This window comes from Gossypium arboreum, chromosome 12, assembly GCF_025698485.1.
Source record: "Gossypium arboreum isolate Shixiya-1 chromosome 12, ASM2569848v2, whole genome shotgun sequence".
NCBI lineage: Eukaryota > Viridiplantae > Streptophyta > Magnoliopsida > Malvales > Malvaceae > Gossypium > Gossypium arboreum.
Window position 1 is genome coordinate 97415710 of NC_069081.1, and position 14643 is coordinate 97430352.

The 14643-nt window shown below is 35.1% G+C and overlaps 1 non-coding gene across 1 annotated transcript; it reads left to right on the forward strand.

Moving 5' to 3' along the window:
* Nucleotides 1-6800: 6800 nt before the first annotated feature.
* On the forward strand, nt 6801-6907 carry LOC128285996 (small nucleolar RNA R71). The gene has a single exon (XR_008276543.1). It is a non-coding gene; the product is annotated as a small nucleolar RNA R71 (small nucleolar RNA).
* Nucleotides 6908-14643: the final 7736 nt, after the last annotated feature.

Sequence of the window (14643 nt, forward strand, 5' to 3'; positions counted from 1 at the left end):
AAACATACGAATCTAGGTAACCTAAAATAATAGGGAAAGGAGATAGCAACGAAATTAACAAGACAACCCAAGGCACCTTATAAGCAAATAAAGAAAACACTAATCGACTCTATAAAACCACTAAAAGAAACTATAATCAGCAATGGAAAGAACAAATGACTAGAAGTAGCATGGCAAAATGACTACTAAAACAGAATTCAATAATGGTCCTACGCAAGGTAAAATAACAGTGAAAGCAAGAAACAGAAAAGTATCAACGAATAATAATTTAATCCAAAACTAAAAAATAAAGAATAATAATCAACAAGGGCATGTCAAGACTAAAAGAAAAATAGAAAAGAAATAAAATGAATAAAGTAAAACAGAATATAAGAGAATAAGAACGTAAAAAAAGTAAAGTAAATGAGGAAAACCAAATATCGTCGGGCGGTCACCAGAAGTATGGAGGATAGTGGTCGGTCGGACGGTCAATCTAAGGAGAGAGAAAGGGAATTCGGTGACTGGTCAGATGGGGGGTTTAGATCGAGGCTGGACGGCGGAGGCATGGGGGTTGTGCGCAAGGTTGGGTCGTGGGGACAGAATGGAGAGGGAGAAGGGTGGGAGATAGTTTGAAAGGAAAAAGGAAAAGAGAAGGGGACGATGGTGGCCGGAATAAGGAAGGGGAGTAGGACTCGGTGGCTAAGGGTTGAAGAAGATGGGGAAGAGGGTAAAAAGTAAAGTGAGAAAGAAATTAGGGTTGGTGTAATACCCCTAACCCATATCCAATTGCCGGATTAAGGTTAAGAGGTATTACCGAACTAAACATTTAATTATAACATTCATATAGTCATTAAACACAATCCAAAATCAAGCTGAAAACTATACAAACATTCAAGATCATATGCCATATTCGTATGGCTAAATATTTACATTTACAAAATATCGTTCTCAACAGTCTAGCCTATACATGCAACATCAACTCCAAAATATAATAGTACCAAAATGATCGATAGTGTGATGAACTATTGACGATCCCCGAGTCGGTGGCCAAAATCAACAATCTATAAAACAGAGAAATAAATAACAGAGTAAGCTTTCAAAGCTTAATAAGTTTTAAGCATTTCAAACAATTAAAACTTGTCATTTAAAACGAGCATTTAGTATCACAAAACGAATATTCTAATTACAAATCACTTGGCCGAATATACATAAGTACACCAATTAAAAAGCCTATTGGCCGAATATATATGTATATAAATATATAAATACACAAAGAAATTTCAGCACAGACTTTACTTTACTTTATAGCTCATACAATTAATTTAAGTCACATACTTTCATGTAATGACAGACATCGACCGAATAGGTCATGCTCTTATTCGTAGATATAATAATCATTCACACACATATATCATTCTTTGATACTAATAATTCACTTTAAAAAAAAATCAATTCACATACGAATACCTAATACGTACCTGAATATTATAATGTATCATACATAATCAATAGTAGTTTACCTCAAACTTTCGAATTCATAATCTTACTCGAATCACTGGCGTTAAGCCTGCTAGGTTTAAAACCCGAATCTAGTCACTAGCACAAAACCTGCGGGACTTTAAGCTCAGATATAATACCAGCACTAGGCCTGCGGGATTTAACCCGGATATAATACCAAAGACGAAGCTCATGGATTTAACCGGATATATTACCAAGACGAAGCTCATGGGATTTAACCCGGATATAATTCCAAAGATATAGCTCATGGGTCTTTAAGCCGGATACACATCAAATATCATGCATATTTAATCATATATTAACACATCTCATTCAACATATCACATTAGTAGTCATTTGCTGCATTCGGATATAAGCTCCATATGAACACCATCATTTACATTTCGGTTTAAAAGTCATACATAAATATTACATATCCATTTCATCATTCAAGCTTAACCCATAGTGACCATTCGACTATAAGTCATATACATAAATTATTTATCACACAACTTAATTCAAGTAGAACCAAAAGGTCACAATTCATCTAATATATATACATGTCAAAGCATCATCAATTATATACTAAAGGTGACTACTCAAAACTTACCTCAGATATACTTGAACGGTTGCGGAAACGCTACTCAATTACTTTCTCTTTTCCCCTATCCAACTTTGATCCTCTTTGCTCTTGAGCTTAAATTCAAAAATTTTAAACTAGTCATTATTCGACTATTCAAGCATTACTTCAGGAATATAATATATATATTCGACTTTCACACATATAGATCATAGTAAGTTTATAAGAAAACATTAAGCAACTCATTAACAAATTTTTTTATCAATGTTTACCACAAAATCACAAATTCACAATAAGCTGTCTTCCTGAGCAACAGTCACTAAATTATTTATAACTGGAGCTATGAAACTCCAAATCAATTGCCATAAAATTTCCATGAAAATAGACTCATATATCTTGTATCCATAAAATTTTCAGAATTTTTAGTTTGGCCAATAAATACCAGATTTTTCTTAAAGTTTCCCCTGTTTCACTGTTTGACTAATCTGAACACCCTTTACTACAAATCAAATTTCTAATTGTACAGAAGTCAAAATATGTTCTCGTTGATTTCATTTGAAACTAGCCTCATTAAGATTTAATAACATAATTTATTCAGCATCTAACTCCACTCCCACAATTTATGGTGATTTTTCCAAATTCACGTTACAGCTGCTGTCCCGAGTAGATTTACTACAATTTACTCTTTCACAACTCTTTCCATTCATATTATTTAAACATGTATATCACCAATCAATTTCATCACATATATCTATAATTTCACTTAAGCATAATCTCAATACAACACATTGTGCTCAAATCATTATTCAAGTTCACATTCAGCATTTTCACAAATACACATGCCGATTTCATGCACTCATCTCTAATGTTAATTAAGAAATGCCGAATGCACATACTTAACTAAAACTCAAAATTTAACTTTTTCACTTCAATAAACCACTATTTATTCATCAAGACATCAAATATAAAATGCATAATACTTAAACATTTATACCGAATTTGCTAGCACATAAGACCTTTGGCCGAATGTCATTAAACTCTATCCACATAATTTTATTCCTTAAGACACATCCAAAACCACATTCGGCACCTCCCAAAAACAATTTAGAAATTCTCAAATTCACTCACAAGTACAATTATATAACATATAAAGCATTAAACATTTTTCATCATGAATCTATAGCATGACCGAATACTTAATTTCTTTTCTCCTTAAATTTAAATTCGGCAATCCTATAAACAAACACTAACCTTAACTTTCAAGCTAAAACAACTAACAACTCAACATATCCAACATAATTATCCATACTAATGACATCAAAGCATCTACTAAGAATTTCAAGTTCCTTGGCCAAATTTCAACCCTCCAAAATAACCTAAATTCAAACCAAGAAATAGGTAGAATTCAAACTAATCATCCAAATTATGCATACATTTCCAAGAGTGCCATTATACATACCTTCTTCTAGCAATCACCTTAGCCGAAATTTAAACAAGAATTTTCTTCTTTCTCCCTTCTAGTTTCGGTAATGGAGGAGCAAAGATGAACCACTTTGGGTTTCTCCTCCCACTACCCATTATTTTATTTCCCTTAATTATTTAATTCATTTAGTTGAAAATAATATTAATATAAAATACATAGAATATGTATAAAACAACATCATGGCCGGCCACTATAAAAAAATGGACAATTTGACATGCAAGTCCACTTTTTTTTTTATAACATGCATTAATAGACCATTTTAAATTAACCTATCACATTTCAAAAATGTCTCACATAAGTCCTATTTAATAAATTTCACATACAAATGACAAAATCAAAGCATGAAACTTTCACACATGTATTTACACATATTATAAGCATAGAATATAATGGTTAATTATTTTTGTGACTCGGTTTTGTGGTCTCGAAACCACTTTCCGACTAGGGTCAAATTAGGGCTATCACAGTTGGGAGTTTAAAAATGGACACGGTCGTGTGAACCCCGTGTTGGGCCACACGACCGTGTCACACACCCGTGTGGATCGAAATTCAGCCCGTGGTCGTCGAGGAAAATAAGAGCCCATTCGTCACACGGCCTTAGACACGCTTGTGTATCCAGTCCATATGTCGCACACGGCCGTATCGCACGATCGTGTGCTACGTTGTTCGCTTCTTCCATGCCCATGTGGTTTCTCACACGCCTGTGTGTCCGAACACACGACCGTGTTCCTCTCCCGTGGAGCTCTCTGACTTGTTTAAAATTTAAAAATTTAGCTTCAGTTTTTTTTTCATGACCTAGGACATGCCCATATGTCCAGGGCGTGTGGTTCACACGGCTGTATCGCACGGTTGTGCTCTACGTTATTCGTCTCTCCCATGCCCGTGTGGTCTCCCACACGCCCGTGTGTCTGAATGCAAGGCCGTGTGTCTTGCCCGTGGAGCTCTCTGACTTATTTGAGATTTGAAAATTTAGCACCAATTTTCACACGGCCTAGGACACGCCAGTGTGTCCAGGCCGTGTGCATCCTACGGTCGTGTCGCACAACCGTGTGAATTTATCGAAGACCGTGTACATGTCAATTTTTAGGAAATTTCGATCCTGATTCCACACAGCCAAGGACACGCCTGTTTGTCCATGCCTTGTGGGTGTAAAAATTGCACTTAAAACATGAAAATTAGATAAACTAAGCTAATTAGTGGTGTTAGTGCTTGGGTTGCCTCCCGAGTAGTGCTTATTTAGAGTCTAAGCTCGGCTAACCTCATATGTGCACAGTTATGGTCGTTCATAGAATCAACACTCCTCTTTTCTGCTATCAATTTTATCAAAATAAGGTTTGAGTCGAGTACTATTTACCTTGAAAGTGCCGAAATCAGTATGTATTACCTCTACCGTACCGTATGGGAAAACATTTAGTATTGTGAAGGGAATTACTTTATTAGTCTCAGAATTGGTAATACGAGGGTCTGCATCACCCAATAGTACATTGTCTCAAACCTTAAATTGATTCGTTTCATCTGTAGGCTCGTCATACATTCGCTTTGGTTCCTCTTATACTCTTGATTTCTCCTTAACTTGTGTCATTCATTCATCTAGTTCCTCAATCTCTAATCTTCGTTCTTCAAGAGATGTCCTGTTGGTATTAATTGAGTTTTACCGTGGCTCCATCACATCTTTGCGAGGAATTTCCTACAAAGAGAGTTGAGTTGTAATGTTACTCACATCAAAATGACTTGTAATATCATCTCTATCACTAGACATTTTAACAGAATCACGAGCTTGGAGAATAATTGTATCATCTCTTACAAGAAGTGAGTTCACTTGTTCCAACATCAATGATAGATCTAGCAGTTGCTAAAAAGGGTCTGCCTAGAATTAAGGGCACATCACTGTCCTTATCCATGTCTAAGACAACAAAATCGACTGGGAATATGAATTTGTCAATTTTAACAAGCACATCTTCGATGATACCCCTAAGAAATCTAATAGTTTTATCAGCTAATTGTATGATCATCCTAGTTTGTTTGGGTTTCCCTAGTCCTAACTGCTTAAACATCTTGTAGGGCATGACATTAATACTTGCCCCTAAATCAGCTAAAGTATTATTAACATTCAAACTACCAATTAGACAAGAAATCGTAACTCCCTGGATCTTTCAGTTTGTTGGGTAGCTTGTTTTGCAAAATAGCTGAGCAAACTGCATTTAACTCCACATGTGATGACTCATCTAACTTTCGTTTGTTTGTTAAAAACTCTTTTAAAAATTTAACTGTATTTGGCATCTACGAAAGAGCTTCAATAAACGGTATGTTAATTTGTAATTTTTTAAGTAGTTTAAGGAATTTACTGAATTATTTGTCTATGTGGTCTTTCATTGTCGCATTGGGGTATAGCACACGAGGTCTATATGCTTTGCTTACCGGCGTTTGTGTACCATGACTCACCTCAACCTCACCATTGCTTACCACAGCTTCTTGCCTCGCTTCAAATTTAGATTCAGCTAACCCGTCTTTGTCGTACACAGTGATGGCATGTAGTTGCTCCCTTGGGTTAGTTTCTGTATTACTAGGCAAGCCACCTTGCCGTCGCTCAGAGATCAACTTAGCAAGTTGACCTATTTGAGTTTCGAGCCCTTGAATCGACACTTGTTGATTTTTAAGTGCTGCTCAGTATTTTGAAAACAAGTTTCTGACGCCGAGATAAATTTTGTAAGTATCTCCTCAAGGTTCGACTTTTTCTCCTGTTGGTAAGGTGGTTATTGAAAACCTGGAGGGTGTTGTGGCCGTTGATTCCCTTGACCACCCCACGAAAAATTGTGATGGTTTCTCCAACCTGCATTGTAAGTGTTACTATAAGGGTTATTCTGAGGTCTAGAATTGTTACCCATATAGTGGACTTGTTCTCCCTCGGTGTTGGGGTTGACGAATGAATAGTGTGTGTTGTGCATCTCTCCTCCATTTGAATCACACCTCATTACTGGATATACCTGAGTAGAATCATACAAACCATCAATCTTTTTATTCAATAGTTCTACTTGGTTAGATAGCATAGTAACTGGGTCGAGGTTGAAAACACTAGCTACTTTTGTTGGCTTCGTTCTCATGACTTGCCCTTGATACTTGTTTTGTGACATCTCTTCAATAAATTTGCAAGCCTCTTCAGGTGTTTTGTTGTTCAAGGTTCCACTGGCGGCTGCATCAATCAGTTGCCTTGTTAAAGGGTTCACACTATTGTAGAAGGTCTGAACCTGTAACCATAAAGGTAACCCATGGTGAGGTCACCTTCTCAAAAAGTCATTGTATCTCTCCCATGCATCATAAAGTGTTTCTAAATCTATCTGCACAAAAGAGGAGATATCATTCCTCAATTTAGCAGTTTTGGCAGGTGAAAAATATTTAAGCAAAAATTTTTCGGTCATTTGTTTCCAAGTAGTGATTGACCCTCATGTTCAACCACTGTTTAGCCTTATTCCGTAATGAAAAAGGAAAGAATTGAAGGCGAATGACATCGTCAGAAACGCCATTGATATTAAAGGTATCGCAAAATTCCAAAAAATTTGCTAAATGAGTGTTTAGATCCTCGTCCTGCAAACCATCAAACTGAACAAACTGTTGTATCATTTGAATCGTGTTAGGTTTCAGTTCAAAATTATTTGCAGAAATAACAGGTATAATAATACTTGATTCAGTTCCTGTTAAAGTAGGCTTAGCATAATCATACATAGTACAAGGAACAAGATTCTGATTTACTAGATTTGCAGCAACTATGAAGGTAGCAGATTATTCGTATTGTCTGCCATCTCTTCGGGTATATCGGTCACGTCCTCTTGCTCTTCCTCTATATACTGTAGGCTTCGCCTTATTTCTCTTCAATTTCTGTGAGCTGTCCTTTCTATCTCACAGTCAAATAGTAACTTTCTAGTCATAAACTAAAGATTCCTGCCAAAAGCAAATAACAGGGAGATTAGAAGAGAAGTAAAAATTAAATTAAAACAAAAAGTAATTTGCAATTAAAATAAAGAAATGGCTAAAGTAATAAAATTCAAGCGTTCCTAATATCTTAGTCCCTGACAACGGCGCCAAAAACTTGAAGGTCGCTAAACTGACTAAAGATTCAACTAAGGCAAATGCACCTATCGAACAGTAGTATAGTTATGGTGAGACCGGAAATATCGTATCCACGAGGACTAAAAGTACTACTAATTACTATCTTTTTATTATCTAGCTTAAGAATTAAAGGGATTTTTAAAATTAAGATTAACTATCTAATTAACTAAGAATATGACAGAGATAAAAGTTGGAAAATACTTATAGAAAACCGATGGAGAAGATAATACCTAAGGAAGAATCCACCTAGACTTCACTTATTACTTCTGAATTAGACGATTTATTCACTTGACTTAATCCGTAGAAATCTCTAGAGATAAAGCCATTAATGTTTTTTTTATTGTTTATTTTTAGTCTCTAGTTTTTCTTTTTTACTATTTAAAAACTAAAAACTAAAGCATAATGAACATTTAAAGAGAAGAAAAAGAAAAGAGATACTCACCTGTGGAGAAGAAGAAGAAGCAGAGGAAAAGTAAGGTTCAGACAAAAGAAAAAAGGGGGAAAAAAAAAGGGTTCTAACGTCTATTTGGAAGAAGAACAAATAAGGTTAAAAAAGTAATATCAGCCCAAAAGTACTTTTGGCTAAAAAAAAGCACTAAATTTATGTTTTTTCATTTGAGAAAAAGTACTTTTTTTAAATTGAAAAAAGTACCCAAACAATGTCTGTTCTTTAATGCTTTTTATATAAAAACACTTTTTCTTTTAAAAGCCCGTCTAAAAATCAATGCCGAACGGGCTCTTAATCCAACCCACTGCGACTTTAGAGGTATAGGACTTGTCACTTCAATCTACTCCACTGTAACTTCAGAGAGATAAGATTTGCTACAGTAGATTTAATCTGACATACTGCAACTTCAGAGGTATAGGATTTAGTTTCAATCTATTCCACTATAACTTCAGGGAGATAAGATTTGTAACTTGTAGTTTTAATCTGTTCTACTGTAACTTCAGGGAAATAAGATTTGCTATCTTCAATCTACTCCACTGCAACTTCAGGGAGATAAGATTTGTATCTTCAATATGCTCCACTGCAACTTCAGGGAGATAAGACTCATATCATCAATCTACTCTACTACAACTTCAAGGAGATGAGATTTGTGGTTTCATTGATCTATTACATCGTTCTCTGGGAAACATGACCTGTAGAATCCATTTCATGGGCCTAAATTTATGCCAAGCAATTAGGATTTTATGATCAGAATTAATCAAATGTCCCTAACTAGATGCGTATGAATGATATTTGCATGAATGCAGAATATCATTTTTTTTTCCAGAAATGATGCCCTTTTAATGCTTAGGTTGATGTTGCTCGTTGTTTACCAAGGTTCTATCACTGACGTATTACCCTGTCATCTTGTTTAGCTGGTATCTTTGATAGAAAACTTGAGGAAATAATCACAATTTAGATTATTCTTTCCCAAATATTTTCTACTCTTAAATTTGGTTAGTTCTGACTAGTGGTCCTGTTTCAGATCCTTGTACTATTTAGAAAACCTTTTAAAGCAATATGCAAAACTCTTTTTACTTGAACATTATTAGTCCATTAATCATTATTTCAGTGAAAAATGTTTGAAAAAGATTGTAACAAAGATAAGTTTGAAATTTATTGGAAGCAAAGCTCGAAATGAATAGATTAATCAAAATAATAAACATTGTTAAAATACAAAATGAATAAAATGAAAGCAGGTGCCCTAGATATCGTAGCATAAGTTTCTCCGCATTTACTTCTCAAGGACCCTCTTGAAAAGACCCTACCATCATATGTTCAATCTTCAATCAAAATTTGAGAGGCTCTTTTCTGGGTTTTCAGCTCAAAACCTCTAAAGTCCTTTTGTATGGGAAGGATCTTTTTCAATACCAGGTTCCCCTCATAGAATTCTTTAGGGAAAATATTTTTGTTATAAGCTCACATCATTCGTTTTTGGTACATCTAACTATGACGGATAGCCCTTAGTCTCTTTTCTTCGATCAAGTTCAACTGATCATATAGAGATTGGATCCATTCTGCTTCATCTAACTTTAGTTCTGACAAAACTCGGAGGGAAGAAATCTCAACTTCAATGGGCAAAACCGCCTCTATTCCATAAACTAAAGAGAAAGGCGTTGCCCCGGTGGAGGTTTTGATAGACGCTTGATAGGCATAAAGGGCAAATGGTAATTTCTCATGCCAAATTTTTATAAGTCTCAGTTATTTTCCCCACGATTTTCTTGATGTTCTTCTTGGCTGCCTCCATTGTACCATTCAATTTTAGGTGATATGGTGACGAGTTATGGTGTTTGATCTTGAATTGGCTATAGACCTTCACTATCGTACTGTTGTTCAAGTTTAATGCATTGTCAAATATGATCCTTTCTGGCATTCCATATGATCTCTTTCTTTAAGAATTTGCTGATTACCGACTTTGTGACATTGGCATATGAAGTGGATTCTACCCACTTAGTGAAGTAATCAATGACCACGAAGATAAATCGATGCCTATTAGAAGCTTTTAGCGATATTCTGTCCAATGACATCTATGCCCCACAGAGAGAAAGGCCATGGAGAAGTCATAACATGAAGAGGTGAATGAGGTAAATGAATTTTGTCTCCATAAATTTGGCACTTATGGCATCTCTTGGCATAACTGATACAATCCCCTTCCATGGTGGACCAATAATATCCGAATCTCATGATTTGCCTGACCATTGTAAAACCATTAGCATGTATTCTGTAAACACTCTCATGGAGTTCTTCCAAAATTTTCTTAGTCTTAACAGCGTTCACACTTCATAGTAGCACCTGATCCTTTCTTATTTTGTATATGATCTCTTTATCTAAGACATAGCCGCTGGCCAGTTTTCTCAACTTCTTTTTATCATTCTCAGTTGCTTGGTCAGGGTATTCGCGATTCTTCACATATCACAGTATATCATAATACCAAGGGTGATCATCCTTTTCTTCTTCTTTGATGTTGTAACAATGAGTCGAAGTCTCATAAATACTTATCTCGATAGGTTTTACATTCTCTTATTTGTTCACTTTGACCATGGAAGCTAATATAGCTAGGGCATCAGCCATTTGATTCTTATCTCGCGGGGGGTAGCAGAAGGTGATGTCATTAAACTATTTAATTAACTCCAGGTTAAGTCCTCTATGCTCGATCAACTTAGGATCTCTTGTCTCCCATTCACCATTGAGTTGATAGATCACTAATGCAGAATCCCCATATACCTCTAGTACTTTGATCTTGTGTTCTATGGCCACTCGAATACTCATGATGTATGCTTCATATTCTACCATATTGGTTGTGCAATCAAAATCCAATTTACTAGTAAAGGAATAATGATCTCCGTTTGGGGATACCAGGACTGCCTCGATTCCATTACCTATAGCGTTGGAAGCTCCGTCAAAATTTATTTCCAAGGATTTCCTTCTTGAGCATCTTCTTTAGAGGCTACAACATATATCAGATCTTTATTTGAGAAATCAAAATTTAAAAGCTCGTAATTTTCTAGAGCTCTATTGGCTAGAAAATCTACCATTGCACTTCCTTTTACTACCTTCTGGTTCACATAGACTATAACAAAGTCGAAAAGTAAAATCTACTATCGAATCATCCTTCCGTTTAAAGTAGTGTACTCTATCATGTATTTTAGAGGGTTCATTTTTTAGATTAGCCAAGTTGTATGGTACAACATATACTGTATCAGTTTTCGGGTTGTCCAGATCAAAGCGCAACACAACTTCTCGATTGCCGAATATCTTGTTTCACATTCAGTAAACTTCTTGCTAAGGTAGTATATCGCTTTTTCTTTTCTCCTTGACCCATCATGTTAGCCAAGCATGCATCCCATGGAATTTCAAAAAACTACCAAGTACAGTATTAGCGACTTATCTGGGCTAGGTGGCATCTGTACTGGGGCATTGGACAAGTAATGTTTGACCTTGTCGAAAGTCTTCTGGCATCTTTATCTAGTTGTATCTGGGGAAGCCGTCCATGAAGGAAAAATGAATAACCTGCCATGTTGTCCACTAAGTTGTCGATATGAGGCAGTAAAAAAAATTATATTTCGGGCTGGCTTTGTTTAAATCTCTATAGTTTATACACATTTGTACTTTTCCATCTTTTTTAAGGACCGGGACAATATTGGTTACCCATTCTAGGTTTTTAACCATTTGTAAGAAACCAACGTCTAATTGCTTCTTAATCTCTTCTTTTATTTTCAGCAAGATGTCGTGCCTCATCCTTCAGAGCTTCTGTTGAACTGACTTGCATTCTTCCTTTATGGGGAGTCAGTGTACCACAATATCAGTACTTAAACCAGGCATGTCTTGATACGAACATGCGAAGACATCTTTGAATTCTTGGAGTATCTCAATAAGGTCTCACTTTGTCTTTACAGTGATGCAAGATCCGATCTTCACCTCTTTTTTTTTTGTTCATCTCCTAAACTCACAACTTCCATTAACTCTTTGTGAGGTAGAATCTATTTCTCCTCTTGTTCTACCATCCTTAACAAATTAGGAGATAGGTTACAATCTCGATCACCTTCAAAGTCCTGAGGTTCCTCTAAACACAAATATTGGTCAAAAAGAGATTCTGAGTCAGTAGCAATTTGATATCCGGAGACTTGTTATAGGATTGAAGGAAGACCCAAAGAACAAATGAATCTAAAAATAACTATCTGTGTGGTATGAGTATGAAATAAAAAGAACAAAAGAATGTTTGTCAAAATAAGACACAAAGATGCCTTTTATTGAAATAAAAATAGTGGACATGTGTTTTTTTCAAAAAATGATTCATATTGGTCCTAGGCTTAGAGCAATAGGTGCGTTCTGAATATTACTCTTAAATGGTCCTAAAAACTACAGGAATCTCCTCCACATTCTAGTTTTTTAGAACACTTCCAGGGATGTAGGAACAAATTCTTGATAGGTCTTTTAGTTCTTTCTTCTAAGACACAAACATCTTTCCCTTTCAAACCCTCGATATCTTCAAAGAATTCCAACTCTTTATTATCCATCAGGCTCTGAACTAGAATTCTGAACTCAACACACTTTTGAATTTAATGAAACTTATTGCATACAATGAAATGTAAATGAATGGAAAAGATGCATGCAAAAATGTGGTGATTCTAGTTTAATTACATTAGAACAACTTTACTAGAAAACAAGCGTCTTTACATAAAGAGGATACATAGACGGCTTCGTCTTCACATTCAAAACCTTAACTTTCCCAAGAAATAAAGCTAATTCTTGGCCCCAATCTGACTCTGATTCATATTTTAGTCTTTGGACAGCTGGGGTCTACAAATGGTTAGCCACTTCTCGTACTCGGACCAAAGCTTCGCTCATAACGTGGTCCATATCTCTAACCTGCCCGTCTCACAGGCTGTCACATATCTCTTGTTACCTTTTCTTGGACCATATTCACGCGGTCGTGTTGTCTTTCACTTTATCAAGAAACCAATTTTCAATGACAAGCTCTCTGTTTAGTAACTGAACGTGAATCAACACCTTTTTCTCTGATTAAATACAATGCAATCACAGTCAAAACAAAACGAAACAAGTCAGTACACTTCGTACAAAGCTAAAATTTAAAGTAAGCAAAAAATAATAAATAGAGTATCTATTCGAGTAACCATTAGAGGTTCGGTATGGTTCTGCCTAGGGTAGGTTCTTAAGGCTCATTATATGCGGTTCAGTTCTAAAGTAAGGGTACCTGAACCAACAGATTCCTCGATCCTCACTTATTATAAACTCATACGTACCGAATTCGATTCAGGGGAATACATTTCCCTATGGCTTTACCGAAAGCGATCCGCTATCCTATACGGAGGTGAAGACCTCACGAAGGAATAGATTCTCACTCCCATTTAAGAAGTGCAAAATCGAACAGTTGCGAAAATATACCAAGAGACTTGAACCAATAAAGTAAATATATCATTATGTGACACTACAAAAATGAAGGATGAAATGAAATGAAGGGATCATAAATTTAAATCAAATTATCAATTTTCGACAAAAAGACCAAAAGTAATCAACTCACATCTTGACTCTCTTATTTTAGTCCCTAGTGGAGTCGCCAAGCTGTCGAAACATTTTTTGACTGTCGACTTTTTATTTAAAAAACGAAAACGGTAGTCGCCACCAATTCTTTTTATGAGGTGTGATCGGATCACCTCGTAATTTAATCGTTTTAATAAAAGGTTTGATTTACTAAAACTGTGATTTTTGGTCTACAAAATTCAAGAAATGAGTTCGGGAGTCGTTTACGCACGAGAAATGATTAGCACCCTCGTTACGCCCAAAATGGATACCTAATTGATTACTTGATGTCTTATTGTCGAAAATTAAAAATTTGAAGAGAATTTAAAATGCGATCCCTTTGTATTAAGATATTTTAATAGAAAAGGCTTTATTCCGAATTAATCCCATGAGTTAGGACACGACGCGTTTAGTTTTCGAAAACCAGAATAATCACCGTTTTAATCGTTACTTAAATCTCGTTTTAATTTGAAATGGATATTCGACTATTTCGGTTTTAGAAAAAAACCCATATTCCATAAGTTAGGAACACAACTCTTCTAATTCCAAAAATAATGAATATTGCTTCGGTTTAAAAATTTTACTTTTTTATGCATCGTGCAAACAAACGAATGTAACACTTAAAGTGATGTGCATTTAATTTATTCGGGCTTAATATAAAAATAGATAAATGTTTAAATATGATATATGATATAGTGATAATGAAATAATATAAAATGACTATGTGGGTAGAATGATAAATAATAAGAAAATAAAAGAATACTGTAATAATAATATAATAATAAATATAATATAATTATAATCATATTATAGTGATGATAAATAAATAAAGTGACTTAAGATAAATAAAAAATTGAGGATGCACAATTTAAAAATAAAAAATAAAAAATGGAGATGACATGCAATTGCTAAAAATAATGAAAGAAATAATAGAATAACAAGAATACCAAAAATAAAAATAAAATAATAATG